At 38.8% G+C, this 27,770-nt stretch overlaps 1 long non-coding RNA gene across 1 annotated transcript in view; it reads right to left on the bottom strand.

Moving 5' to 3' along the window:
• Window positions 1-26,437, bottom strand: part of LOC309646515 — a 124,185-nt gene extending 97,748 nt beyond the window's left edge. Inside the window, exon 1 of the long non-coding RNA XR_014255413.1 lies at window positions 23,903-26,437. This is a non-coding gene — a long non-coding RNA (uncharacterized lncRNA). The remainder of the gene's footprint in view (window positions 1-23,902) is intronic.
• Between the last annotated feature and the right edge of the window lie 1,333 nt (window positions 26,438-27,770).

Genomic DNA, 27,770 nt, shown 5'->3' with positions numbered 1-27,770 from the left:
ATAAAAAAAGGATCAGAAAAAATAAAAAATAAAAATAAAAAAAATAAAGATTTCATTAAACATTTTAAATAAATGTTGAAATGGTAATATTTTGGATATACTGAGTTAAATAAAATATATTATTAAAATTATTTTTAAAAAGGAGTTCCTTGGCAGTCCAATCGTTGTTAGGACTTGGTGTTTTCACTTCCGTGGCCTGGGTAGGGGAACTAAGGCCCCACAAGCTGCATGGCATGGCCAAAAAAAAAAAAAAATTATTTTTATTTTTTAAAAAAATAGGGGCACTAGAACACTTAAAATTACATATGTGGCTCATATTATATTTCTCTTGGGTAATGCTGCTGTAGACAGTGATCATCACTACCTGCCAACATATCAGGTAGCTAGACAACCAGATATTGTGTGACTCCTGATGGAAGTACATGACACCACCTGTGAAGCAGTCTCTCTCTCTTTTTTTTTTTTTTTTTTTTTTTTGTATGTGGCCACACTGTGTAGTTTGTGGAATCTTAATTCCCTGACCAGGGATTGAACCTGGGCCTGGCAGTGAAAGCTCCTAGTCCTAACCACTTGACCGCCAGGGAATTCCCGAAACAGTCTTCTAAAGAACCAAACCTGTACAAGGTCAATCCTCTAGGATAAATTACTAGGTTAACAGGAAATACAGGAGACAGAGGAACATGTTAAATGACATCATAGGGGTACAGCCTTCAAAATCCAGGCTGCGGGATATATCATGGGACCCAGTTTCTTCAACAAATACACTGCAGGGAGGAAAAAGAGAAATGGAGGGAGGATAAATACCATATGATATCACTTATATGTGGAATCTAGACTATGACACAAATGAACCTATCTACGAAGCAGAAACAGACTCACAGGCATAGAGGACAGACCTGTGGTTGCCAAGAGGACGGGGGGTGGGGAAGGGATGGATTAGGAGTTTGGGGTTAGTAGATGCAAACTATTACATATAGAATGTATGGACAAGGTCCTACTGTACAGCACAGGGAACTATACTCAGTGTCCTGGGATAAACCATAATGGAGGACTTCCCTGGTGGCACAGTGGTTAAGAATCCACCTGCCAATGCAGGGGACATGGGTTTGATCCATGGTCTGGGAAGATCCCACATGCCTTGGAGCAAGTAAGCCTGTGCGCCACAACTACTGAGCCTGCGCTCTAGAGCCCGCGAGCCACAATTACTGAGCCTGAGTGCCACAACTACTGAAGCCCATGCGCCTAGAGCCCATGCCCCACAACAAGAGAAGCCACCGCAATGAGAAACCCATGCACTACAACGAAAAGTAGCCCCCGCTCGCTGCAACTAGAGAAAGCCTGCGCGCAGCAATGAAGACCCAATGCAGCTGACAAAAAAAATGAAAAACCCATAATGGAAAAGAATATAAAATAATTTTTATATATATAAATAATTTATATATATATAAACTGAGTCACTTTGCTGTACAGCAGAAATTAACACAACATTGTAAATCAACTATACTTCAATTAAAAAAAAAGAGAGAGAGAGAAATGGAGGGAGAACCTACACAGTAAAAGAGACTTAAGAAACTATCAACCAACTATAATTTGTAGACCTTACTTAGATCTTCATTCAAACAAACATTCTGTATGAAAGAAACCCCTTTACGAAATTTATGAGAAAACTGGAAATTTGAATACTGATTGGATATTTGATGATACTAAGGGATCATTGTTAATAGTTTAGGTGCGATAATAGTGGCATTTTTGTTATGTTTTAAAAAATCCTTATTTTTTAGAGATAAATGCTGAAATATTTACAGATAAGATGATATGATATCTGGGATTTGCTTCAAAGGAATACAGGAGAGAATAAGTGAGTGGGGTTATCTATGAAACAAGATTAGCCATGATTATTGTTGAAGCTTATCCAGGGTATTATGTCTACTTTTGTGTGTTTAAAATTTGCCATAATAAAGTCTTTAGGAATCTGTAAACTAGTTAGGAATAAATGTGTTTTCATCTCCTGTGTATATTTGTACATTGGATTTCCTAGTCAGGAAAGTATTTGAGTGCTTAGAAGTAGAAGAATCCTATGTCTTTTCCAAGGGGTGTAATAGGTATCATGTACTATTCCACTGTTTTTGTTTTGTTTTGTTTTGTTTTTTTCAGAGCAATAATATTATTCTTGGAGACTGTCACTGAAAGTTATTTTTGAATTCCCGTTCTACTTTAGTTTTCTGTGTCTTTTGCTACCTATCAATTTCTACTTCAAATATAACTATTTAGGTCTTACCTATCCTAATAAAGTATAGTCTCTTAAAAAAGAGAGAGAGAGACTTAACAGATATGGTCATCAAATGTAATATTTGGGTATCATTTGGATCCCAATGCAAATAATCACCTGTAGGGAAAAAAAGTTGTGAAACAACTAGAAATTTTAACACTGGGTATTTGATGATATTAAGAAGTTATTGTTAATTGTTAGGTCTAATAATAGTGTTGCCATTGTTAAAAATTCTCTTTTAGAGATATGCACTGAAATATTTATGGATGAAGTGAAATTATGTACGGGATTTGTTTCAAAATAAACCAGTGTCAATGGGAAGTAATTGGTGGGGATATGTATGAAACTGAAGTCAACATAAGTTGATGATTGTTACTGCTAGATGATTAGTCCATAAGTGGGATTAATTATATGAGTCTCTCTACTTCTGTGTATCTTTAAAATATTCCATAATGAAAAGTTAATGAGTGTGGGCTCTGTCAATAGGCTGCTTGGGTTTGAATCCTGGCTCTGCCACATTTTAACCTTATGACCCTGAACAAGTTACTGTGTCTCAGTTTCCTCATCCATAAAATGGAAACAACAGTTGTATCAACTTCATAGTTTACAAAAATTAAATTAATATAAAAGAAAGGAAGGAAGTAGATGTGTAAGGAAGAAAGACTTGAGACTGTGGGACTGATGTGACTGAAGTCTCTGGGTCCAGTTCCCCAATACTCATATTACCCTCTTTAGGTCCCATAAAACACTCCAGAGTCCTCCTAATCAATTCCCCTTTTTTACTTAAGTAGGTTCAAATTGTGTCTCTGTCACTCAGAACTAAAACAGTTTAGTTTAACAAGTAATAGATAAACACATACTTTCAATCTAACATCCTATGAGATATGAAGTTTTGTGTGTGTTCTGGGAGCAGCCAGTCTTTGAGTACTTTTCTGGAGTTCCCACTTGGCCCCAGGTTGGCCAGCCTCTGAGTTTGGATAAGGAATTTGATGTTTAGCTTAGAATTGAGGAGCCTTCCTTTGTATTATTGTTTGTTTGATGATTGATTGATTGATTGTTAACCTTAAAAAGCTTAACTTGACTGCTTCACTTCATCTAAATTAAAAGATTTAAAGGTGGCTTTGGTACTTTTAGAAGTTGTATGTCTGAAACAACAATACGTTGTTTTTCAAAATTCTCTAGGCCAGATACCTCTGAAGTTTCATGATCTATTAGGTTACATGAAGATATTGATACTGTTTGTATTTCTATTATTTTATCTATACAGTAATATAATTACTAATATTTAATATAGAGATTGACAATATTTTAAGATTTATAAATAAATACAATTTATGGAGCTGCTTACTAAAAAAAATTATTTTTACCCATAAGTATAGGACATTAAAAAGTTTAGACTGGGGATCTGTACCCAGGAGCAATCTAGCCCTCACCCCACTCTCCCCTGGAGGGGAGGGACCCTGCCATAGCTCCAGGGTCTCTTCTCCTAAAAAAGAAAAAAAAAAAAAGTTTAGGGATCACTGTCCTTAGCCAATGAATTTCAAACCCTCCTTTATCACAACTGGCTGATACAGCCCAGCCTAGGCCTCATTCTTCTCACTGCTTACCTCTTCCGATTTAATTTAATGATATTCACTCTCCATACTCTTCTCATTTCATCTGGGGTCCCAATGCCATTAATTAACACCACCTTCTTACTTACTTTAGAAATATGGCCAGTCATTCCAGAAACAGTCCCATGCCTCATACTCTAAGGGAATCAATCACCAAATCCTATCCATTCTACCTCTTAGGTATTTCTTGAATCCATCCAGTTCTCTCTATCCAGTGAGAGGCATTATCAAGTCTCGCTTGTACTATTGTGATAACCCTCTTAAGTAGGTTTTCTGCATTCAAGTTGATTTCCCTCCAATCTGTTCTCTACCAAGCAGACACAGTCATCTCTTTAAAACCCACATCTAGTCTCATCCCTTTCTGGTTCAAAATCTTTTAATGTCTTTGGATAAAACCCCAAGTCTTTAAGTCCCTACATGATCTCCTTCACTCCACTTCCCAACTCTCTTTAGCATGCTGCTTTCTACCTTGAGATGTAATGGTGTAATGCTGCATGAAATGCTCACTCAGCTTTGAATGCTCATACCTACTTACTTGCCTGAAAAACTCCTATGTACCTTTTAGGTTCCAACCTAGGAAATAAACTTCCAGAGTAGCTCAGGGTCCCCAACTCTCAAAGTAGCCTGTGTTTCTCTTTCAAAGCACATATATATTAATATCTTCCTGCCCCACTACCCTATAAGGTCCTTGAGATCAAGAACAATATCCCCAATACGAAGCACAACATCTGCCATAAAGTACTAATGATTTGTTGCATTAATGAATGGACAATTAACTGTGGTTAATTCCTTCCTCGACTCATTTTCCTAAATGACTACTTTAGGTATAAATGTTCCTAATTATTCTCATTTGTTTATTCATTTGTTCTATAAAGAATTGTTCTAGGGCCTCCCTGGTGGCACAGTGGTTAAGAATCCCCCTGCCAATGCAGGGGACACAGGTTCAATCCCTGGTCCAGGAAGATCCCACATGCCGCGGATCAACTAAGTCCGTGCACCACAACTACTGAGCCTGTGCTCTGGAGCCCGTGAGCCACAACTGCTGAGCCCGAGTGCCACAACTACTGAAGCCTGCACACCTAGAGCCCATGCTCTGCAACAAGAGAAACCACAGCAATGAGAAGCCCACACACCACAAAGAAGAGTAGCCCCCGCTCACCACAGCTAGAGAAAGCCCGTGCGCAGCAACAGAGATCCAACACAGCCAAAAATAAAAACAAATAAATAAATTTATTAAAAAAAAGAACAGAGTAGAATAGACAGCATTTAAAAAAATAGAAAGAATTGTTCTAGGTACCACTCTCTTTCAACTGATTTGTAGTTCTTGTTTATGTTTCTCAGAATATCATTTATAACCAAACAATATATAAAATTTAAGGTTTCTACCCAAATTTGAGTTCTAGTCACTGTACTACCACTGACTAATTGTGGGGATTTGAGGCAAGTTAATTAATTATCTCTATTGTAGAGGGTTATTATGAGGTCTCAGTGATAGAAGGTGAATAAAGCAATCAGTAGAGTTCATAGCACCTAGTAGGAGCTCCATGAATGTTCTTTTCTGTCTGGCCTCAGTGGTTAAAGAAAAAGGACTCCTTGCTCACTCCAGGGTGTAATTCTGAATCCCTTCTCCCTCAGCACTAATCAGAAAGGTCTCTGAGCTGAAATTCAAAGAGATCTCTCCAATTTTAATCCCTTATTCACTTAATGAGTAATTAAGTTTTTGGTTTGGTGAGTAAAAATTGGATCTGAGTTCTGTAATTTAGGCTCTTATCTGTGTGCTTAGCAAAGGAGAAAATTACAATTTTCCATGGATGTTCTCTCTTTCCCACAACCATCAAATAGAAGATTAGTTTAGCAGCAAGATATGGAGTTGATTCTGGAGTCAGGAAGCCCATCCATTAAGCTGTTAGACTAACGCAGGCACGAGGTGATGAGGGCCTACTGGCCAGAGGACTAAAGAGAAGGGGAGACAGAGGACAAGCATCCTAAAGGGAGGCCTTTTCTGATGATCACCCCGAAGTAGCTACTCTCTATATCTTGTTCTAATCCTCTATGAAGCACTAACCATTATCTGATATTTTTCTTCTTTGCTTATTGACTGTCACCCTCCACTAGAACATAAGCTCAAAAAGATAAGGAACCTTGTCTGCCCTATTTACTATTACTATACACCTAGCACCCAGAACAATGCCTGGTGTAAAGTAACACTTGGTATTTATTTGTGGAATAAATAGTTACAGGAAAATGGGGACCAACGAGATAAAGCCAAAATAATTTCAAGGTTTAAATCTTGACCAAGAAATAAAGTATCAAGGACAAGGTACCTCTTGCAGAGGAGTAAAAAGTTTTGTTTTATTTTGTTTGTTTTCTTGTAGGAGGAAATATGAGTTTTAATAGTTTTGTATATGTTGAGTTGAAATGACAGTAAATCCCTAAAGGTGAAAATTTCTGATGGATGGCTATTTATACCATAAGATTCATTTTGATTTTGAGATTTTAAGCAAAACAAAACAAAACCCCAATTTAGTTCTAGATCCTATCCTAGGCCCTAAGGACATAAGGATAAACAGCAGCTGTTGCCCTTAGGGAGCCCTTAATTAACAGGAGGAAATAGACAACTAATTATGATAGAAAATAGGAGCTATGTTAATAGAATGATAAATATAGTGTCATGGGAACACAGAGGAGGGAATAAGTAATTCAGCTGAAGTTGTAGAAGTCCAGGATGTGTTCCCAGTATGAAAAGATGAGTACTAAATTCTAGGAAAATAAGATTGGGGGGAAAACCCTGAGCTTGGTAGTTTCATTCATGTATAATACACAATCTATGCTCAACAAATCATTGGAAGATGATTGATGGACATGAAGCCAGGTACTGGTTATTTTAAAAAGACGGTATCCATATTATTGTCTATTTTGTTGATATTAGAAACCATGTTTCTGAAGCATTTTTAGTAATATGAGAAAATGTTTGTGCTACAACAGTTTTTTAAAGGTAGGATACAAGGGACTTCCCTGGTGGTGCAGTGGTTAAGAATCCACCTGCTAATGCAGGGGACACGTGTTCAAGCCCTGGTCCGGGAAGATCCCACATGCCACGGAGCAGCTAAGCCCGTGCGCCACAACTACTGAGCCTGCACTCTAGAGCCCACATGCCACAACTACTGAAGCCCGTGTGCCTAGAGCCCATGCTCTGCAACAAGAGAAGCCACCGCAATGAGAAACCCGTGCACCGTAATGAAGAGTAGCCCCCGCTCGCTGCAACTAGAGAAAGCCTGCACACAGCAACGAAGACCCAATGCAGCCAAAATAAATTAATTAATTAATTTTTTATAAAAAAGTTTAAAAGTAGGATACAAAATTACATACAGGGTTGGAGTCTAATGATTTATTTTCTTCTTTTGGAGTTTCTAAATGTTTCACATAGAGAATATATTAATCAGGCTCCCCCCCCCCATTAATAACAAAAATATTTACAAAGGTAGAGTGGAAGAAACAAAGTGAAAAAAATAATTAGGGGGAAAAAAGAGACAGAAAGGTGGTACATGAGAATGTTAACCAGAGTTGTCTCAGATTGGTGGGGTTATGTGTGATTTTTGTTTCCTTCTTCATACTTTTCTGAAATTTCAAGGTTTCTATAAGGAACTATAAATCTTAAAATGTGAAAAATGTATCATATAGTCATAGATTTCATTTACTTGTTAATTTGTTTAACAAATGAGTATTTGTTTAGTGCTTAAAGCTTTCCTCAGTGCTAGAATTAGAGGCTTAGAGTTTCATCTAATACAAGCTATTTATTTCAGTGGTTAGGAAAACCCAGAGAGGTTATAAGATAACCTTAGGTAGTTAGTGCAGGACTAGAAGAGGGATCACTTGCTTTCAGTTCTGGACTCCCCTCATTTTATCATTGTAAAACCATGTACAAGAAAAATGTGATTTTGCTAACCACATAATCAAATAGCAGTAACTTCCTTTGTGGATATCCCTGCCATTTCCCTCTGACATACATCCTCACATTCTTCATTCAAAAGTTCCATTTTGTTGTCCATTGACAGATGATGAATGGATAAAGAAGATGTGATACATATATACAATGGAATACTACTCAGCCATAAAAAAGAATGAAATAATTCCACTTGCAGAAACATGGATGGACCTAGAAATTATCATACAAAGTGAAATAAGTCAGAAAGAGAAAGACAAATACCATATGATATCACTTACATGAGGAATCTAAAATACGACACAAATGAACTTATCTACGAAACAGAAACAGATTCATGGACATAGAGAACAGACTTGTGGTTGCCAAGGGGGAGGATGAGTGGGGGAGGGATGGATTGGGAATTTGGGATTAGCAGATGCAAACTATTCTATATAGAATGGATAAACAACAAGGTCCTACTGTATAGCACATTCAATATCCTGTAATAAACCATAATGGAAAAGAATATGAAAAAGAATATATATATATATATATATATATATATATGTATAACTGAATCACTTTGCTGTACAGTAGAAATTAACACAACATTGTAAATCAACTATACTTCAATAAAATAAACTTTTTTTTAAATGCAAAAAAAAGTTCCATTTTGTACATACCATTTCTCTAGTCTGAAACCTTCAAAGGCTGTTCGTTACCTCCCAAATGAAGAACATTCAAGGCCTTCTCCAGTCTGGTTTTCACATACTTCTCAATTATTATATTTGGTCTGCTCATTCATTGTTCATGTATAGAAAATAACAAATTTATCTGTTTGTGCCCTTCCTGTTCCATGACTACTCTCAGCTTTTCTCCTATTATTAAGTAATTTTTCAGTGAACAGGACGGAACCCTAAACTATTCATCACAAAGGCTTAACCTCTATTTGGTTCACCATTAACCGGTATGTGATCGTGAGTAAATGATTTGGGGCTTGTTGAAAAGCCCGTGCACTTCACAGGGTTACTGTTCATTTCTTCATGAGTTTTTATTGTATATTTACTACCTACCAGGCTCTGCCCTTAGGTACCGGGCATTCATCGGAACAAGATGGGCACAGTCTCCACGCTCAGGGATCCAAGAAGGAAAAGATAAAAACACAAAGTAAAACAAAAATAAACAAAGCAGTTACAAATTGTGACAAATGCTATGAAGAAAACAAAGAAGAGAGCAAGAAAGAAAAACTTCAGAAAAGGATGAGTATGATAATATTTTAGCCAAAAAATGAAAGGAACTAACTTAGCTAATGGTAGGGAATGAGTTTTTTTAAGTAGAACAGCATGTACAGAGACCCTAAGATGGGAAAGTCTTTCTAATGTTGGAGGAATTGAAAGAAGACTCTTGCTAAGAGTGCAGTGGATGAGAGATGAGAATGGCATGAGATTATGCTGGAGGTAGGCAGGGACCAGATCTGGAGGGCCTTTGGCCTGTAATAAGACATATTATTCTAAGGATTAAGGGATAGCAGGAGGGTTTTAAACCAGGGAGTGGCATAATCTGATTTAAATGGTTCTATCAGTTGCTTGGAGAATGGAATAAAGTAAAAGCCATCAACTGTAACCCAAGGCAGCAATGGTGAAGGCCTGGACTAAGGAGTGGCAATGTAGGCAGAGAGAGAAGTAGACATACTTAAGACATATTTTGGAGGTAGAAATTATGAAGACCTTATGACATAATGAACTGAACAAATTTAGTAAAGTACAAAATACCGGGTATGCTTTGAGTTTTATTATCACCCCTCTGAGCCTTGTTGAACAGAGAGGATGGCATTGAGTTATTCTGCTACCAATGGGACTTCATTGTATATGCTCTTTATATCTGTACTGCATCACCCATCTTAGCCAATGAAATCTGCTTTTAAAAAATTTACCTTGTTCTTAGATTCTCAATATAAAATTCATTTATTCAAGAAATATTTGGAAATTCCCTGGCGGTCCAGTGGTTAGGACTCCGCACTTCCACTGCAGGGAGCATGGGTTTGATCCCTGGTCCCTGTTCGGGGAACTAAGATCCCGCATGCCTGCCATGCGGCATGGCCAAAAAAAAGAAATATTCATTAAACAAAAAATATTGTGCTCTCATAAATCTATATAGGTAGCAGATTCGACTATAAATTGATCCAGAAGGTAGTTTATATATTATTTTCATTCAAAGATTACAGTCATCTCTCAAGATCTACCGGGGATTGGTTCTAAGACAACCTCCATCACCACCCATACCAAAATCCATGAGTGCTCAAGTCCCTTACATAAAATGGCATAGTATTTGCATCATATAATAACCTACTCACATCCTCCTGTATATTTTAAATCACCTCTAGATTGCTTATAATACCTAATGCAGCGTAAATGCTACATAAATAGTTGTAAATACAAAATAAGTTCTATGTAAATAGTTGCTGGTGCATGGCAAATTCAAGTTTTGCTTTTTGGAACTTCCTGGAATTATTTTTTCCAAAATACTTTCCATCCGTGGTTGGTCGAATCTGCGAATGCAGAACCCGAGAATAGGAGGGCTGACTGTATACTTGCTCTGTAAACGTCTCTTTACATACAAAAGAAGCTCCTTTATCAAACTATGAGAATTATGTGCTAGCATAAGCAAAGTATGAGCAAAGTATGTTGATGGAAAATAACAGAATGGAATCATAATTTACAATGGAATTTAAGGTTACATCTAAATAAATAATGACAAATTAGAGTAAAGAATATTAAGAACAACCATTGCATAGAAATATGTCTTTGATTTTAGAATCTTTCCTTTATTAATGAAATATAGTATAGTAAGTTAATCTTAGTGACTTCTCCTATACTTTAGTAAACCCAAACATGCTGCTATACAAACTAGAAGTCCCCATATCCGCCAAAACAAAATGAAAAATGCTTCTTTTGCTCCAGTTTAACCTTAACATTCTTTGAGGAGCTTCTGAATTTCAAATAAATCCAATCACTCCCAAATAATGACAAACTCTAGCCTGTCTACTTCAAGTCCTAGCCTTGTTTAAAGTAAGTGGATTAACATTTTCATTGTTGGGATTTTCTCCAATCTAGCTTTGATAGGTTATCAGCAATTAAAAAAAAGGACCCACTATCACAGGACTCTTTAGGTCTTTCTCCTCACTCCTCCCCACTCCCCAAAACCCCCTTTTTTCTCCACAAAAGGTCATATGACTCATTTTTTTTGAATGCAGGCAATAGTCTAGTACCTTCCTTTTATTGCACAGTTGCAATGTTTGTTGTTTCCTTGGCAAACTTTTGATAAATGTTTACCTAATATTATTTTTAAGTCCAGATGTCTCTTTAATATGGAAAGAGTTAAGAGATGTCCCCTTCCCTATTGCATTTTCAGGGCACTTCTAGTACTAGGCAGACCAAAGCAAGATTTTCAAGGGTTCATGGTTCTAAGCACCCAAGGGGGTGGGTGCCTCATTGGTCCCCTTGGTGTTTCATGTCCAAAGCCCTGACTAGGACTTCTGAACATCTGTGTTTTCCTGTGTAAACTTTGTCACTGCTGATTAGCTGGATTGGCCCCCAAAGAGAAAGTTCTTCTTAACAGATCCACGTGTCATTTAGGAACAGGAAGAGAGTTTGTCTGCCATGATCAGAACTTGCCACCATGGCACTTTTCTTCTTCCAAAGATACAGGCTCTTTTTTTTATTTCATTTGGACAGGTTTCGTTTTAATTCTGATTACAATTATGAAAATTATGGCTTCTTGAATTGTACCTCCTTTTTTTCTTTTATTTTTTCTTTCCTTTACTATTTGGTCAAGTGTATGTTCTCTCTCTCCAAAAGTTTCCTAAACAGTGACATTTATAGGCTACATAATTTGTCTCATCAATAATGGAAAACTGAAAAACAATATGGTAGATATTGATCTGTGTTCTCTGATGTGCAATGTAAAGCCATTATTATACATACACACCTATATCTATATAGTATATAGATGCATCCCCTGAATATGCAATGTTTCCATTTATTCCTGACTCCCTTCCTCCACCCCTTCTGACCGGGTATCAAGCTTATATCAGCTATTAGCAGAGCAACCACTTCTTGTAAGAGGAGACACATCTAAATGGTTTTCTAGGGATGGCAGTCCTGAACTAAATTCCTCACTTTCCATGCCCTTCCCCTCACCTCTGTTGCCAGAAACTTCGCTGTCAGCGTGGAGATATTGAGAACTTTGGAAAATGGAGAAGCAGCCGAATACAGCAGAACTCCTGGAAGCTTAGTCTCAGGAACTGGATTCTTTCCAGTCTGAGCTGGAAATCCTAAGCGAGACTTAGCTTTTCTGAGCTTCGGTTTCCTTTCTGTCAAACAGGAATAAATACCTTACAGGTTCAAATGTATATCAAATTTTATTATAAGGTGATATACAAATGCTAATTGTTGCTGTCACTTAAAAGTAAAGGTGGAAATTGTAAATAAACAAATAAACAAAAGTAGGAAGTTATGGGAATTCCCTGGTGGTCCAGTGGTTAGGACTCTGTGCTTGCACTGCTGGGGCCCCAGTTCGATCAGCCTAAATAAATAAATAAATAAAATTTAAAAATAAATAAAAGTGGGAACTTAAAGAATCAAATTTTGGAAACCTTGTCCAAAAATACCTTGTCTTAACCTGAATTTCCCCTATTAAATTGCATTACATTCTTCCTCTCCAAAATATACATGTTTGAAGTAATAATATATTCCTTGTCTTTTTAAAAAAGAGCTCTGCAAATATTCAGAATCCATTAGTCATTCACATATGGTGTTCAGTTAGAAGGTTTTAATAGAAAATTAAGATAACTCCACTTGAGTGCCTGGGAGTTTTACTAGGGAAGAAAGAAGCAATCATTAGAAAATAAGACATTTTTAAGGAGTTGGAACAGGCCCTAGTAGGGGGAAGCAGTGAGGACTTGGGACAGCCTGGAGAAACACCAGCAGGAGAGAGAACAGAGGGAAAGATGGAGATAACAAGACAGCCTTCACATTTTCTAGAATTTTCCTCTTTATGGAGAAAATGGGAGAAAGCTCTCTTCATTCCACTCTCCTCAGTAATACTTTTAGGACCCAGAATTCAAGCAAGCGGTATACATCCAAGGTTGACCAGGTTTTTGTGCACTCGCCTGGGAACTCAACCATCACAGTGTTTCTGAAAGAAAAATGAATTCCAACTTTCAAAGAGCCAACCCTCAAACGCATTTTTGGAATGCAATCTGTTTGAAAGTGAAATAGCCGGGTGGCCTGTATAAAGTCATCTTTCAAAAAACAGTTGCAGTTAGAAACATATCCACTTCTGTGAAAAACTGGTTTCTAATGGGGGCTGAATCTTTTGGAGCTATCTTATATACTTTTTGGAAGGAGAAGATGGGCTGTAAATGTATAAATGAAGGGTTTTTATTAAAATATTTAGGTAGATTTTGAGATTTTTTAAAGACGGAGTTCTAGAAGGGTTTCACCAAGTTCAGACATCCTGAATATCTTCTTTTTCCATAGCCCTGAAATCAACTATTCACTTTAGGCTATAATGGGGCTTCCTATCCTAAAAACAATCTCATCTACCATAAATCACATCTATATGAAAAAAAGGCTGTGCAAAACATTTATAATACTGTAGCCATGTCCACGTGGTTTACTAAACCCCTTTGGAGAATTTAGAATCACTTATACTCACAATTGAAAAAATAAAATGGCAAGTTGAGGTGAAATAACAAAGTTCATCAAATACTTGAACTTTTTTCAATCAGGATAGATATAACTTAGAATTCCTTCTACAGTAATTTTACTCAGATAAATGATATGAAAAATGAAAATGATTCTTTACTAAATTATTCCGGCCAACTCATCCTTTTTACACACTAGTTTAAGACTGCAACCCCGGTAAAATGATAAAATGTGTGTTCAAGAAAAGAACTAACTTACTTTTCCTGCTACGGGCAGTTACCCATAAGTAGGGCGAACATAATTTATGGTCCAAACCAGGACACTCTTCTCTAGAAAAATGCTAAACCAGGTGAAATATCAGGAAAATAGGCATAAAACAGTATTTTCTTGGGAAATCACAACTATGGTACCTGATTCATAGCTGCATTTTGGCTGCCCAGATTTCCCTCTCAACCCAGTGTGATCTGAGACAGAGGACTTAGTGCAAAGAACACTGACCCAACTGCCTTGGGTTTCCTCCTAGAGAAAAGATATATCCTCTACTAGCTCTTTAAACCAGAAAACTAGGCAAACGTAGGCCTCCTTTCTTCCACCTCTTTCTTCCAACCAATTATCAATTCTCATTATTTTCGCTTCCTAACTCCATCCACTTTTACCCACTCCACTATGACTGCCTTAGTTCGGGTCATCATTATCATCTGCATCATTGCAACAGCTTTCTATTGGCTTCTATTTACCACCTGAGCCCTCCAATCCATTCTTTACAAGGATGCCTAATTGATCTTTCTCAGAAGATCATTCTCCATCTTAAAATCCATATTGGGTCCCCATTGTCCTCAGATCAGTCTTTAGCTTGTCCTGGAAGGCCCTTCATAAATGGATACATAGGGATTTCCCTGGTGGCACGGTGTTTACGAATCCGCCTGCCAATGCAAGGGACATGGGTTCGATCCCCGGTCCGGGAAGATCCCACATGCTGCGGAGCAACTAACTGTGCATGCCCGTGCACCACAACTACAGAACCTGTGCTCTAGAGCCCGCTAGTCACAACTACTGAGCCCACGTGTCACAACTACTGAAGCCCGCACGCCTAGAGCCTGTGCTCCGCAACAAGAGAAGCCACCGCAATGAGAAGCTCACGCACCATGACGAAGAGTAGCTCCCGCTCACCGCAACTAGAGAAAGCCCGCGTGCAGCGATGAAGACCCAACGCAGCCAAAAATAAATAAATAAATAAATAAATAAATAAATAAATAAATTTAAAAACAACAACAACAAATAAATGGATACATAGCTCCAACCTCCTCTCTTAATCACCCCTTGCCCGCCCCCTTCTTTGCATGCTATGCTTCAGCACACTGAATTACGTTTAGTTCCTGGAATGCACCTCCCATTTAACTCTATTTTGCAGAAGCGCTTCCTCCTCCAGGCTCCACATTCTAGCTCACCCCATCCCATTCCTGTGCCTGGAATTCCATTTTTATTATTTAGATCTCAGCTTAGAAAGGACTTCCTCCAGAAAGCCTACCTCCTCACAGGCCCCACGTCCTTCACATGTGCTACCATCCCAGTAATCTCCACTTCCCTCATCAGAGCACTTAACCCAACGATGGTTCACTTCTTAGCCTGAAATCTACTGGAGTGTGATCTCAGTGAGAGCCTGCAGTTCCAACTTTCCTGTTTTGCACAACAAATCAAGAAAATCTACATGCTCTCCTGAATGCCAGCCTGACTGTGCCCTTTCCTAATCCCCAGCCTCCAGTCCTAATTTCTATATTCTCTTGCAGATCATAGTAATAGCTAATCATACTATCCTGTCTCATTCAATTTTCCCCCATGTTCTAAGTCTTCTCCTTCAGTGGAAATGAATCCCATGTACCTTCTGAGTGCCCAAGGGCAAGCAACATATGGAAAGGAAAATTGGCTTATTGCCATAAAAAACACAAACTCAGCAGATTTTTCTTTCCTCCTAATTTTAACATGATGAAGAAAAGCGCTTACATCACCAAAGCTCCAGAGACCCCAGGGAAATCACTGACAGCTGATTTCTCAGTCTCCTCAGAGTACTGTAGAGGGCAAATGCCTCCAGTTATGGGATCCATGCAGTCATAAATGGATGAAGGTGTTTAAAAATCATAAAATACTATGTAGGCATTCATTAAGGTATGTTTATGATCACCATATTCTTATTTTAAGTTTGAGACTGTGTTTCAAACACAAAAGGATGTGGAAACATATCCTCCTCCTCATTTGGAAAAATACCTCGGGGGCACAAAAATTCAGCTTATGTGAGAATAAACAATGAGAATGAATTTAGAGCAAACAGTATAGTGATCCTCTGGAATTCAAGTATGAAGACAGTATCCATCCCTGGCTAAATGCATCTGCTTCTGTCATGAGCTCTATCTCAAGTCACAACCCTTGAAATTTCATGGCCAGGACAAAAACAATTGGACAAAATGTGCCATTTGGAACCAATGTGCCCAGAGTTAAAGAAAAAGAAAAAAATTGCCCTTTCGTTGCTGTGGATATTCATTTACGGTTGCTTGAGAAGGGTGTCGTGTTAAGTCCAAGCTTCTATCAATACACACTTGATTAGATCTGTTAGAATAAATTATTCACATTTTGGGGAAATGTTCAGTATTCCAGTGTTCTTTCTGTATTCTGAAAGATAAATACTTTCATAAATAATACTTGGGTATCTGGGAAACACAATTAAGTGCTTATTTACACGCAGCACAAGTTAGTACTGTATTAAGTAATTTAGATAGACAGTGAGTAGCCTACCCCTTTCCACTTTTTTCCCACTGTGATTTAGAGGGAAATCTGATCCTTATGATGCCCCAAACTGAATGAGCTGGTTTTGTCCCCAGCTCTACCTCACTCTTTGCCTAGTGTGCTATATATCAATACAATGGACTTATTTCTGTCCCTCAAAACATTTGAGGTTCTTTCTTGACTGGACCTTTCTTTGCACATGCTGATCCCTCTATCTAGAATGCTATTCCCTCAACTCTTTCCCTGCTGGCTGCTTCTTAATCATTAGATTTCAATCTAAAATCACTTCCCTGGAAAAGCCTTCTTTGAATATGTTTTCTTCTCTCCTATTGGTTTCTACCATAGCTCCCATTTTTTTTCTCCTAGGGCTCATTCAATGTGTTATTTGTTTATCTCTTTCCTACTAGACTGTAAATATCTTGAGGGCAGAAGCCCCAACTAACTTGTTCCCTGTTGAATCCCCAGGACCTACACAGAGCCTGGCACACAAGAGGCTCCCAATATATATTTGTCAAATGAATGTCTGAATACAAGGATTGAGAAAATATATAATGACGTTGGTTCTGTGAATCAAGTATTGCTTTAAATGGTTTTATATCTTATTAATCTCAAATATCAACATACATTTTAAAATATTCATATAGCATCATTATTATATTATGTATACATAGATACTCAGGTTGCAGTAGTAGATTAAAGGTCATTTTAAATTATTTTGAGGAACCCCAGTTCTCGAAGGATTGGCAGCCACTGAAATAGACATAGAAGTTTGAGAAGTTTGTGCTAAATCTTGCTTATGCTATGACATACCCTAGAAACTGTTTTTTCATTCTTTCATTCATTTGTAAGAGATCCTTGGTAAAACCATTTGTTTCCTAAGATTTTTTTAAGCATCAACAGTGTAAATCTTCTCTCTTCAAAAATTCCAGTAAATCCAGGCAGTTAGCTGGTTCTAATTAATTGAGGTTTTCTTGCACCTAGCAATCACTGAAGTCTAACCTTTGCTTTTCTGTAATTTAATTTTTCTATGCAAAAAATCCCTTATTTATTCATTTTTCTTTTATTTAAATCTTACTAAATGGCATGGAGACAAAGGTGAGCCCCCTTTAGTAGTCCACGGCCCAACAGGACACATGAATAAACAGTTAGTTACAATTCAGTGTCATCCAGCGGAGGAGTTGTGCTCCCAAGAACCACATCACCCAACTTGAGATGGTTTCCTACAGGAAGTGGTGCATGAACCGGAACTTAAAGGTGCATAGGACTAAGCTGGGAGACGTGGAGGGAAAGGGCACAGCATGGACAGAGACATTGAAAAAAGAAGCATTCCACTGTGTTCCAGGAATCACAAGCAGTTCAGTGTTCCTGGAGCATAAACCTTGGAGGAGTGGAAACTATTGAAGCTGGAGAGGTAGGCAGGGCCAGATGCAGGAAAAGGAGCTTGTACCTTATTAGGGTGCTTGGACTTTATACTCCAGGCCGTGGGGATCCACCAAAGGGTTTTGAGGGAATCGTTAATAGTTAAACTCAAACAAAAAAAGAAAAAGAAAAGAAAAAGTTCATCTCCAAGAACATGTGAATTGAAAAATTTTATGTAAATTACTTTCCATTTTTACGCTACTAGCAGTTGGAAGAGACATATCATAAACAAAAACTTCAAAGGATTTACAATCTGGCACTCTTTTAATTGTGTTTGTTCCAAACACTTTCCACATCAAAATGGATGTTTAAAACGAATAAATTTGATATTGTGAAGTAGCCCATCTTTAGTCCTGATGTTTATTAAATAGAAAGATTCAAAAATCATCCAATTATTCTTGGAAAATGTGCATGAATGTGTGGTATTTGGAACTCTATTTTAGAACCCAAATGTCATAGACATCTGGACACAAAAATTATGCAAGAGAGACCTTTAGAAATGTGTTACTAATTATTGACTCTTCCCTGAAACAGCACAACTGAGCCTTTGTTATATTCACTGTGTGCGGTACTGCTGTACGCTGTGGCTTTTTTCACATGTTACCGTTTATTTTCATAAGATAGTCTTCATAACTAGCATCACAAAGTGCATCATAGAGTTAATAATAAAGGTAGCAAGCTTCAGAAATAAATAAATTATGTTAGCAGCAATGAATGAAGAAAACAGTAGCTTAGAAAAAAGTGTATAAGGAAGGAAGAGGAGAAATATGATCAAGCTAGCTGAAGAACTGGGGAGAATTCAGGGCAGCCAGCTATAATCAAGAGGTCATGTGAAGTTGTGGAGTTGGGAAAACTGGATTCTAGTACTGGTCTTACAACTTAGCAAATATGTTTTTTAATCTCTCTATGCTTTAATTTTTATCATCTATAACATGAAAAGGTTATACTTTATAGTACTTAAAGTCTCCTATTCTAAAATATAGGTTATAAGAGTTTAAAATATCGTCAGTTTAACTACCATATGCACCAGAACAATTCTCAGTGACAGTGTTTAAGAACAAGGCAAGATCCCTGCTGCCATAGAGCTTAAATTCTGGTGGGAAGGAAAAGACAGAGTGATAGCTGTAAATAAAATAACTGTACTCAGGGACTTCCCGGATGGTCCAGTGGTTAGGAGTCCGCCTTCCAGTGTGGGGGACGTGGGTTCGATCCCTGGTTGGGGAATTATGATCATACATGCCGCGGGGCAACTAGGCCCACAACTATAGTCCAGGCCCTCTGGAGCCTGTGCGCCACAAGTAGAGAGTCCATGTGTGCAACTACTGAGCCTGAGCACTCTGGAGCCCACACACCACAGCTAGAGAGAAGCCCTGGCGCTACAACAAAAGATCCTGCATGTGGCAACTAAGACCCGACACAGCCAAAAATAAATAAATATTTTTTAAAAAAATAATCAGCATTAAAATAACTGTACTCAGTGCAAGTCCCATGAAGGAAATAAGACAGGATCATATTCTAGAGAGAAACTAGGTGGTCTGGGGGCCACGTTACAGAGATGATCAGGGAATGACTGAGATCTGAAGAAAGAGAAGAATCCAGATTTGTGAAATCCAGGAGTCAGGCATCTGATGGAAGTTACAGTGCAAAGACCGGGGTAAGGAACAGGCTAAACTTCCTTGAGAAACACAGAGGAGCCAAGGGGGTTGGACTCTAGAAATGAATGGAAGAAGGACAAAAAAGGGGGTAAACTGGGTAAGGACAAGAAAAGGGATCCTCATAGGTCATGGTAAGAAACTTGGATTTTATCTTAAGCACAATTGCCAGCGCTTGGCAGGATTTAAGCTGGAAAATGACACAGCCTAATTAAAAAAAAAAAAATCACGTTGGCCATTGTATTGAGACTTGATTGCAGATGGCAGATTGAAAGCAAAGAAAGCAATTCCAGAGGCTATTGTAAAATGCCAGTTCAGGGACAGTGGTAACTTGGACTAAGATGGAGAGGGAGAGGCAAAAACCTCTCCTCTCTTGTATTTAAATGTCTTCAGTGTTAATGTGATACTTTAGAAGCTGCCTCAGATTAACTCACAATTTGGTAAACTTGACTTAAATTCAATGAAAAATGAAGGAGATCAGCTAGGATAAGGGTAATGCCAAATAAATGTCATTTGCTCTGAAATTTTTGTACTGAATATGGTGCCATGCATATTTGGGATTTACAATCATGGTTACAAATAAGTTAGGAAGAAAGTGTATTCAGAGAAAGAAATCAAGTATCTTTGGGATAGCTTGATGACTGGCAAAGAGTTCCAGGAGATATTGCTGTCCAGTTCTATTAAAAAAATACCTAAATTTATTCAACATTCTATTTGTGAAGCATTAGACTAGATATTTTCAGAGGATGGCCTCCTTATTTTGAACAATTTCTCTAAACCAATTTGATGCAAATAAACAACCAGAACTATCCTTAAAAAATACAAAACATATCAGTTTCCACTGCTTTTTTGTTACATTTTAAAAGTAATACAGGGACTTCCCAGGTGGTCCAGTGGGTAAGACTCTGTGCTCCCAATGCAGGGGGCCTAGGTTCGATCCCTAGAGGGGGAACTAGATCCAGTATGCTTGGGACAACTAAGAGTCCGCATGCCACAACTAAGACCTGGCACCAGCAAAAGAAAGAAAGAAAGAAAGAAACAGGGGCGGGGGAGGGAGAAAGAAAGGAAGGAAGAAATATTAAAAAAAAATAAAAGTAATACAGAAAAATACACTGGCGAATAACAGTAGAAATCAAGACGTGTACTCTATTTTGAGAGACCTAAGGAATAAATGCTGTTATAGCTGCCTGTTTCTTGTTTAAAGACATCAGCACGCCATATCAATATGTATAATATAAACATAGGTATTTCCTAAGTTAAAAAAAAATGCGATTTTTAGTCTGCTTATTTAAAACTCAGGAATCATTTTCCTGTAGAAACAATATAACCTGCCAGGCCAGCCCACAAATATCTGTTTAGCCATTATGTAGTCAAATAACAGTGAGTGGTACCTTAAGTTAAAATTATAGGATGCATAAGGGACCCCTTATGCAAGAGGAATGTGAAGAAGAAAAATACTTCCATACTTTCTCTGGATACAGGCATAACTCTGGAAAATTATTTTGCCATACAATAATTTTGGGACTCTACCATCTCCTTCTCTGCAACTCTCTGCTCTGAGAGTCCTCTGTTCTCAGATTACTTGAGTACCTACTAGTTGATTGACCCCAATATTGCATACTCCCAAAATTACTCTTTATCCTTAAATTGCCTGCCTCCTCTCCTTACCAAAATTCTTCTGTTTTCTTCGGTGTCATTTAAAAATTAGGAAAGCAATCTGATTAAACAATATATTAATCTATAAATGGCTGGTAAGTAAGTAAACTTCAAAACCATGTGTACCTTAAAAATGATTGCCTATTGGGACTTCCCTGGTGGTGCCCTGGTTAAGACTCCGCACTCCCAATGCAGGGGGCCTGGGTTCGATCCCTGGTCAGGGAACTAGATCCAGAATGCCACAACTAAGAGCCCACATGCTGCGACAAAGATCCCGAGTGCCACAATTAAGGCCAGGAGCAGTCAAACAAATAAGTATTTTTTTAAAAAATCGTTGCCCATTGGGACTTCCCTGGTGGCACAGTGGTTAAGAATCTGCCTGCCAATACAGGGGACACGGGTTCAATCCCTGGTCCAGGAAGATCCTACATGCCGCAGAGCAACTAAGCCTGTGCACCACAACTACTGAGCCTGTACTCTAGAGCCCGAGAGCCACAACTACTGAAGCCCGCACGCCTAGAGCCCGTGTTCCGCAACAAGAGAAGCCACCGCAATGAGAGAAGCCCACACACAGCAAAGAAGAGTAGCCCCCACTCGCCGCAACTAGAGAGAGCCCCCGTGCAGCAACGAAGACCCAACACAGCCAAAAATAAATAAATAAATAACTTTATAAAAAACAAAAAGCCCTCATACTGTTAAAAAAAAAAAAGGTTGCCTATTAGCCCAAGTGAATCCCTAATTAATGTAAATTCAGCCAATCTAACAAAGTAAAGGTGTTTTACATGATGTAGGGTAGGATATATGAAAGGAAAAAGAATAGAGGAGCCAAATTTTTCTATTTTCTTTATTTCCAGCACCTTAGCTTCTCTAACAGCTCCATGTACAAATTCTTTTATGCATTTTACCCAAGTTAATCTTTATTACAGTTCTGTGAGTGGGTAATATCCTCGGTGTATAGAAAAAATTGATACATCTCTACTCTCCTAAGGCACATTTGATAAAATTTTCTTTAGGATTAGGATTTGTCCCCTTAGAATACACCTCTGGTAAGCTTTTTCCTGAGCAGAGCTAGGTACCAATCCCTCACCTCATCCAAAAGTTACCTTTTTCTCGCCATTCAGATAGTCCTTGAAAGCTTTCATGTTTTCCTAGGCTAGTCAGAGAGCAGTAATTGTTTACATGATGTCACTCTGTCTAGTCCTGAGAACGCCTGTGGCTGGGCCTCCTATTTGGTGACATGGAGTGGAAAGAGTTCTAGACCAGTGTTTGTACTGGCTCTGTCACTAACTTGCGCGAGTCATTCCAATTTTCTGTGTCTCTGTTTCCTCATCTAATTGGAAGGTGGATGTGAGTGTAGGGGGTTGTGAGGGGTATATAATACCTATCTCATCTTCTCTACAAAATTGGTGTCCAGATCAAGTGAGATGATGTATCTGAAAACTCTTTGAATAAATACAAAGCATTGTAATTCTAAAACACAACTATTTGTTGAGCTCTCACTATGTCCAGGCACTGTGCTCAGTGCTTTATATGATTTTTATTACTTAAGAAACAAACAAGAAGTTTTCATTAACCCCATTTTACAGAAGAGGAAATGAAGGCTTAGATCAGTTAAATGCCAGAGGTCCAAAGGATGCTGTCACATAACTAGTCACATGGCGAGTAAGTGGTGGAGCTGGGCTATGAGCCCAGGTCTGTCTCGCTGCAATCCTCATCTATTCATCACAGGGTTATACTGCTACCCATTCTATACGTGTAAGTCAGTAACATCGGCCTCATCTATTTTTATGAACCCTAAATACAATTATCCCTCATACAGACATTCTAAATCTATTTTACTAATTGTATAATGACTTACTCTACTGTTTTTGCTCTTCATATTTTACATATCAGTGTATTCTGTAAAAATGTAAACTTCTTAAAGATAAAGCCCATTTCCTTTAGTGTTCTCTGTATGGTCCCTAGCACAGATGTATAACTATTTTGTGATGAGGAGGGGGAAGCATCAGAAATCTAGGCTGGGTAGGAGGGTAGTCAATCTATTGAAAAGGGTCCCCGAAACAAGTGATCCTCCCAGGAACAGCCGAGAGTTTTATTTATTTATTTATTTTGGCCACGCAGCTGGCGGGAATCTCAGTTCCCCGACAAAGGACTGAACCCAGGCCATGGCAGTGAAAGCCTGGAATCCTAACCACTAGGCCACCAGGGAACTCCCTATTTAATATTTCTAAGTCTCCAGCTATAGTATGGTTAAACACCAAAATATGCTTGTATAAAGGTATTTTTAAAAGTTGCATGTGGGTAGAAAAATGTTGTGAGTCACGTACTGAAAGAGGCTTAGTTTTTTTGTGTATGTGTATTATATGAAAAATTAGAATCACATTTCAGAAAAGTGCCCCAAATTCAGAAACCAGGATTAAAACCTGAAGAAAAAGAATACACTGAATAATTTCTTTCTTCTTAGGAGCTGACCTTAGTTTATATCTGTATAGTAGATCAAGACCAAGTATATTGATTCCTATTGTACAGATGTGAAAGATAATGCAGATAATGAACAAGTTATGCCCTTCAAGGCCATGAATAATTGTGGCCAACCAAGAAGTCAGGCATCCCAAGAGTGGAATTAAAAAAAAAAAAAAAGTGAAGTCAGCTCTGGAGCCACACAGAGAATACCTGCACACACACTCTCTTCTGAGCCTCTGTAACCACAGAAAACCACTGCGGGAGGCGATGTGAACAGAAAGCCTGTCTTGCTAGCCTTTGGTGGTGAGTAATTCTATCCAATATAACTTTTTTTAAAAAATAAATTTATTTATTTTTGGCTGCATTGGGTCTTTGTTGCTGCACATGGGTTTTCTCTAGTTGTGGTGAGCAAGGGGTACTCTTCGTTGCGGTGTGCAGGCTTCTCATTGCGGTGGCTTCTCTTGTTGCAGAGCACGGGCTCTAGGTGCGCAGGCTTCAGTAGTTGTGGCGCATGGGCCCAGTACTTGTGGCTCGTGGGCTCTAGAGCGCAGGCTCAGTAGCTGTGGCGCACAGGCTTAGTTGCTCCGCGGCATGTGGGATCTTCCCAGACCAGGGCTCGAACCTGTGTCCCCTGCCTTGGCAGGTGGATTCTCAACCACTGTGCCACCAGGGAAGCCCCCCCCAATATAACTTTATGAAGGTCACCTCCCATCTTCTGTTTTTAAGTGGGGCAGAAAGAGAAGTGTTTTGAAGGATAATTATGAGAAAGATTCAGCTCTTCATGTTTAAATTTGCCTCTTCCTTTTCAAAAAATTAGTTTGGGGCAGTAGTTGTCAAGACCATCATGTGTCAAGTATAGTCAGTATCTAGGGAACTACTGTTAGGTACATCCAGAATGTTATTCTCTAAGAATAAAATCAGTAAGTTAAAAATATGGAGGATGAGACCTGTCTTCTTTAGAGAAGACAGATCATAATTAGATGCCTGAGAAAACTGCGACCATCCAAATCTTGTCAGGGTGACTGCTTATTTTTATTCCCTGGTCTACCTGTAAGGTGATCAAGAGAAAGTGAAAATCATAACTAGGATAACAAGGCCAGATCAGGACAAAGGGTCAAGTAGCAAAAGTGGTTGAGAAAGTCAAGAGTGAGAGGGGGTGCGTTCTGAGGTCACTGCTTATTACATCTTGTTTAAACAAAACAAAACAAAATTGTTAGCAGAAGGCAAGAATCTAGGCAATGAGAGTGACCAAACCCATCCCCCAAAACAGAAAGTTGGTCGTATTTCTCTTGCACTGTCCAGGAGAAAATCATTTACTCTGCCAGACACAGTATGTCCAGGTCCCGGAAGATAAGTGTTTTCTGTTACAGTGAAGGCAGGGATAGTTCATCTGGCTTTTTTCTGGTCTGGAAGAAATATCTCAGGAGACTGGCAGTTTCCCCTTGTTCCAAGTTCACACTCAACAAACAGCCTTCTGATTTCTAATTTTACTTTCTGTTGAAGGCAGGAGTGGATAGAAATAGCAAGGCCTTTGAACATGTCTATATCTTACACTGTTAATTAATACATTTGCATTTTGTTTTATATCTCAAACGTTTGTAATTTGACTGTTGAGGTTAACAGTTCTGCCTAATAATCTAGGCAGTTCAAGTTCATTTTCAAAATCAAATTTCTTGGACACACCTAGGCTTATCTGGACTAGACAACTGAAACACGGGACAAGAGCAGAATAAGGCAAATAAATTGGTCAGCTAGTTTTTCTCTGATTCCATTACACCCTATCGACATAACTTCAACAACAGGAAGACTTGTGGTAGATGAAATAATTTTTGCACTTACTCCATGACTCAAGACAAAGAGTGAGGGACTTCCCTGGTGGCGCAGTGGTTAAGAATCCGCCTGCCAATGCAGGGGACACGGGTTCGAGCCCTGGTCCGGGAAGATCACACATGCCACGGAGCAACAAAGCCCGTGCTCAGCTACTGAGCCAACGAGCCACAGTTACTGAAGCCTGCATGCTGCAACTACTGAGCCTGTGTGCTGCAGCTACTGAAGCCAGCACACCTAGAGCCTGTGCTCGACAACGAGAAATCACCGCAATGAGAAGCCTGTGCACCACAATGAAGAGTAGCCCCCGCTCTCCGCAACTAGAGAAAGCCCGTGCGCAGCAACAAAGACCCAGTGCAGCCAAAAGTAAATAAATAAATAAATTAGTTAAAAAAAAAAGACAAAGAGTGAACAAATGCTACAGGAGACAGAGACGATAAAGTTATTTCAACTCCAAGCATCTGGCTTTTGAAAACATTTTATGGGAGATAAAACATTTTCAAGTTTTATCCACACCTAAAAGCGTTTATCATAGCTACAGACCATTATACAGTGTGATGAATGCAATCATTCCTTAACTTATGTGCACCTATTTTGTGTCAGGCATTTTGTGCAATGTCTGGAAATCCAAACTGAACAAGGCATACAAATAAAAAACTAAAATAATCAGAGATAGATTGTGAGATCACATATAAGACAGTAATGGTAATACACAGAGAAATCCCTGCATGTGGGGCTAGAAAGACTCCCTTTGAACTAGGTTTTGAGAGAAATACAACAGTTTGCCCTCTTTGTCTAGGAGGAAAAAGGGAATTCCAGGCAGAGGAAATGGGTAAGAAGCAAAGCCTAGAAGGTATGAAGCAGATTGGCTTGTACAGCGAATTACTGGAATATAGTTCAAGCAATGGGGAGATAGGAGGTAAGCTTGCTGAGGACTTAATCAGGTGTGGGATGGGAGAGGTTGATGGTGACATTTAAAATGTTACTGTTTTTTGGGGTTTTTAAAAATTCATTTATTTATTTAGTTTTTGGCTGCATTGGGTCTTTGTTGCTGCACATGGGCTTCCTCTAGTTTCGGCGAGCGGGGGCTACTCTTCGTTGTGGTGCGCGGGCTTCTCATTGCGGTGGTTTCTCTTGTTGCGGAGCACGGGCTCTTAGGCACACAGGCTTCAGTAGTTGTGGCTCGTGGGCTCTAGAGCGCAGGCTCAGCAGTTGTGGCGCACGGGCTTAGTTGCTCCGCGGCATGTGGGATCTTCCCGGACCAGGGCTAGAACCCATGTCCCCTGCATTGGCAGGTCAATTCTTAACCACTGCGCCACCAGGGAGGTCCCGGTGGTGACACTTAAAATAGAGAAACAATATATTAAGAAAAGTATAGCTGTCATGACAGTGAGGCAAAAGTGAGCAGGGGAAAGGAAGACCAACTGAGTCTAGGTCCTAAATTAAGGCAGTTGTAATGAGACTGCAAAGGAAAGAGACTAGTTTGGCAGCTAGAATTGGTAGGGCTTGGTGACAGATTGTGTTTAGGGGCGAGAGAGGGAGGAACTAGCATAACTCCCAAATTACTGGCTTTGGAACATAGGGATCTTTTATTATATCTTTCTCTAAACCATTATACATTATTCATTGAGAGATTAAAGATGTGCCTGCATTGTGAAACATCATTAGTTTCCGACTAAGGGAATCCCTAGATTAGAAACCCCAAGCCACCCCCATTCCTGCTTCTCCTGTCCATTTGGTGCTTTCTCAGGAAGCTGTGGTTCCAGGCAAAAATACATACATATATAATAAAACAGATCTATTGTCCTAGAGAAAGAAATACAAAAGCCAGAATATATAATTAAACATATTTGGAATGCTTAGAACTAGGTGTACGTGGTTTTATCACAGATTGTAGCTGTACTCTGTGTGCAGCTCTGCCTGCTTCTCATTAAACAAAGAATTGGCTTTCAAGAACAAAAACGTGAAAACTTATTTAGTTACAGGATAACCAGAACCTTGTGCTTGAAAATTTAGATGTGTATTAGCAAAATTCCGTCTTGACTTTTTCTACTGGGTAAAATAATGAAACAAATGCGTATTATTCTAAATAGATACTTCTTGTATTAAACATGTTTGAAGGTTAAGAAGTTTATGTGAATATTATTTCTCAAGTTTTGCTCAGGGTTTCATATGCTTTTGTGTCTCCCCTCTGTGTGGCCATTAGAGAGGCATTCTAGCCTCATGGTTAGGAAGCTAAACTCTGGAGTTATGTTGTCCAAGTTCAAACACTACCTCTGTCACTTATGTCTTTGGTCACTCCATCAGTTGCCCCTGTTAGCTTGTCACTGACACACACATGAAATTAATTATATCAGCATGATCTCTGAGTAGATCCCAATCCCAATGCAGAAATACTAGATAGGACTTGACTTCAAAAAACATAAAATCTGGTCCTCGGGAAGATGGCGGAAGAGTAAG

The sequence above is a fragment of the Balaenoptera physalus genome, assembly GCF_965194825.1.
Source record: "Balaenoptera physalus genome assembly, chromosome: 17".
Classification (NCBI taxonomy): domain Eukaryota; kingdom Metazoa; phylum Chordata; class Mammalia; order Artiodactyla; family Balaenopteridae; genus Balaenoptera; species Balaenoptera physalus.
The sequence above is the reverse complement of the archived record's forward strand: the minus strand, read 5'-3'. Positions and strand labels throughout refer to the sequence as shown.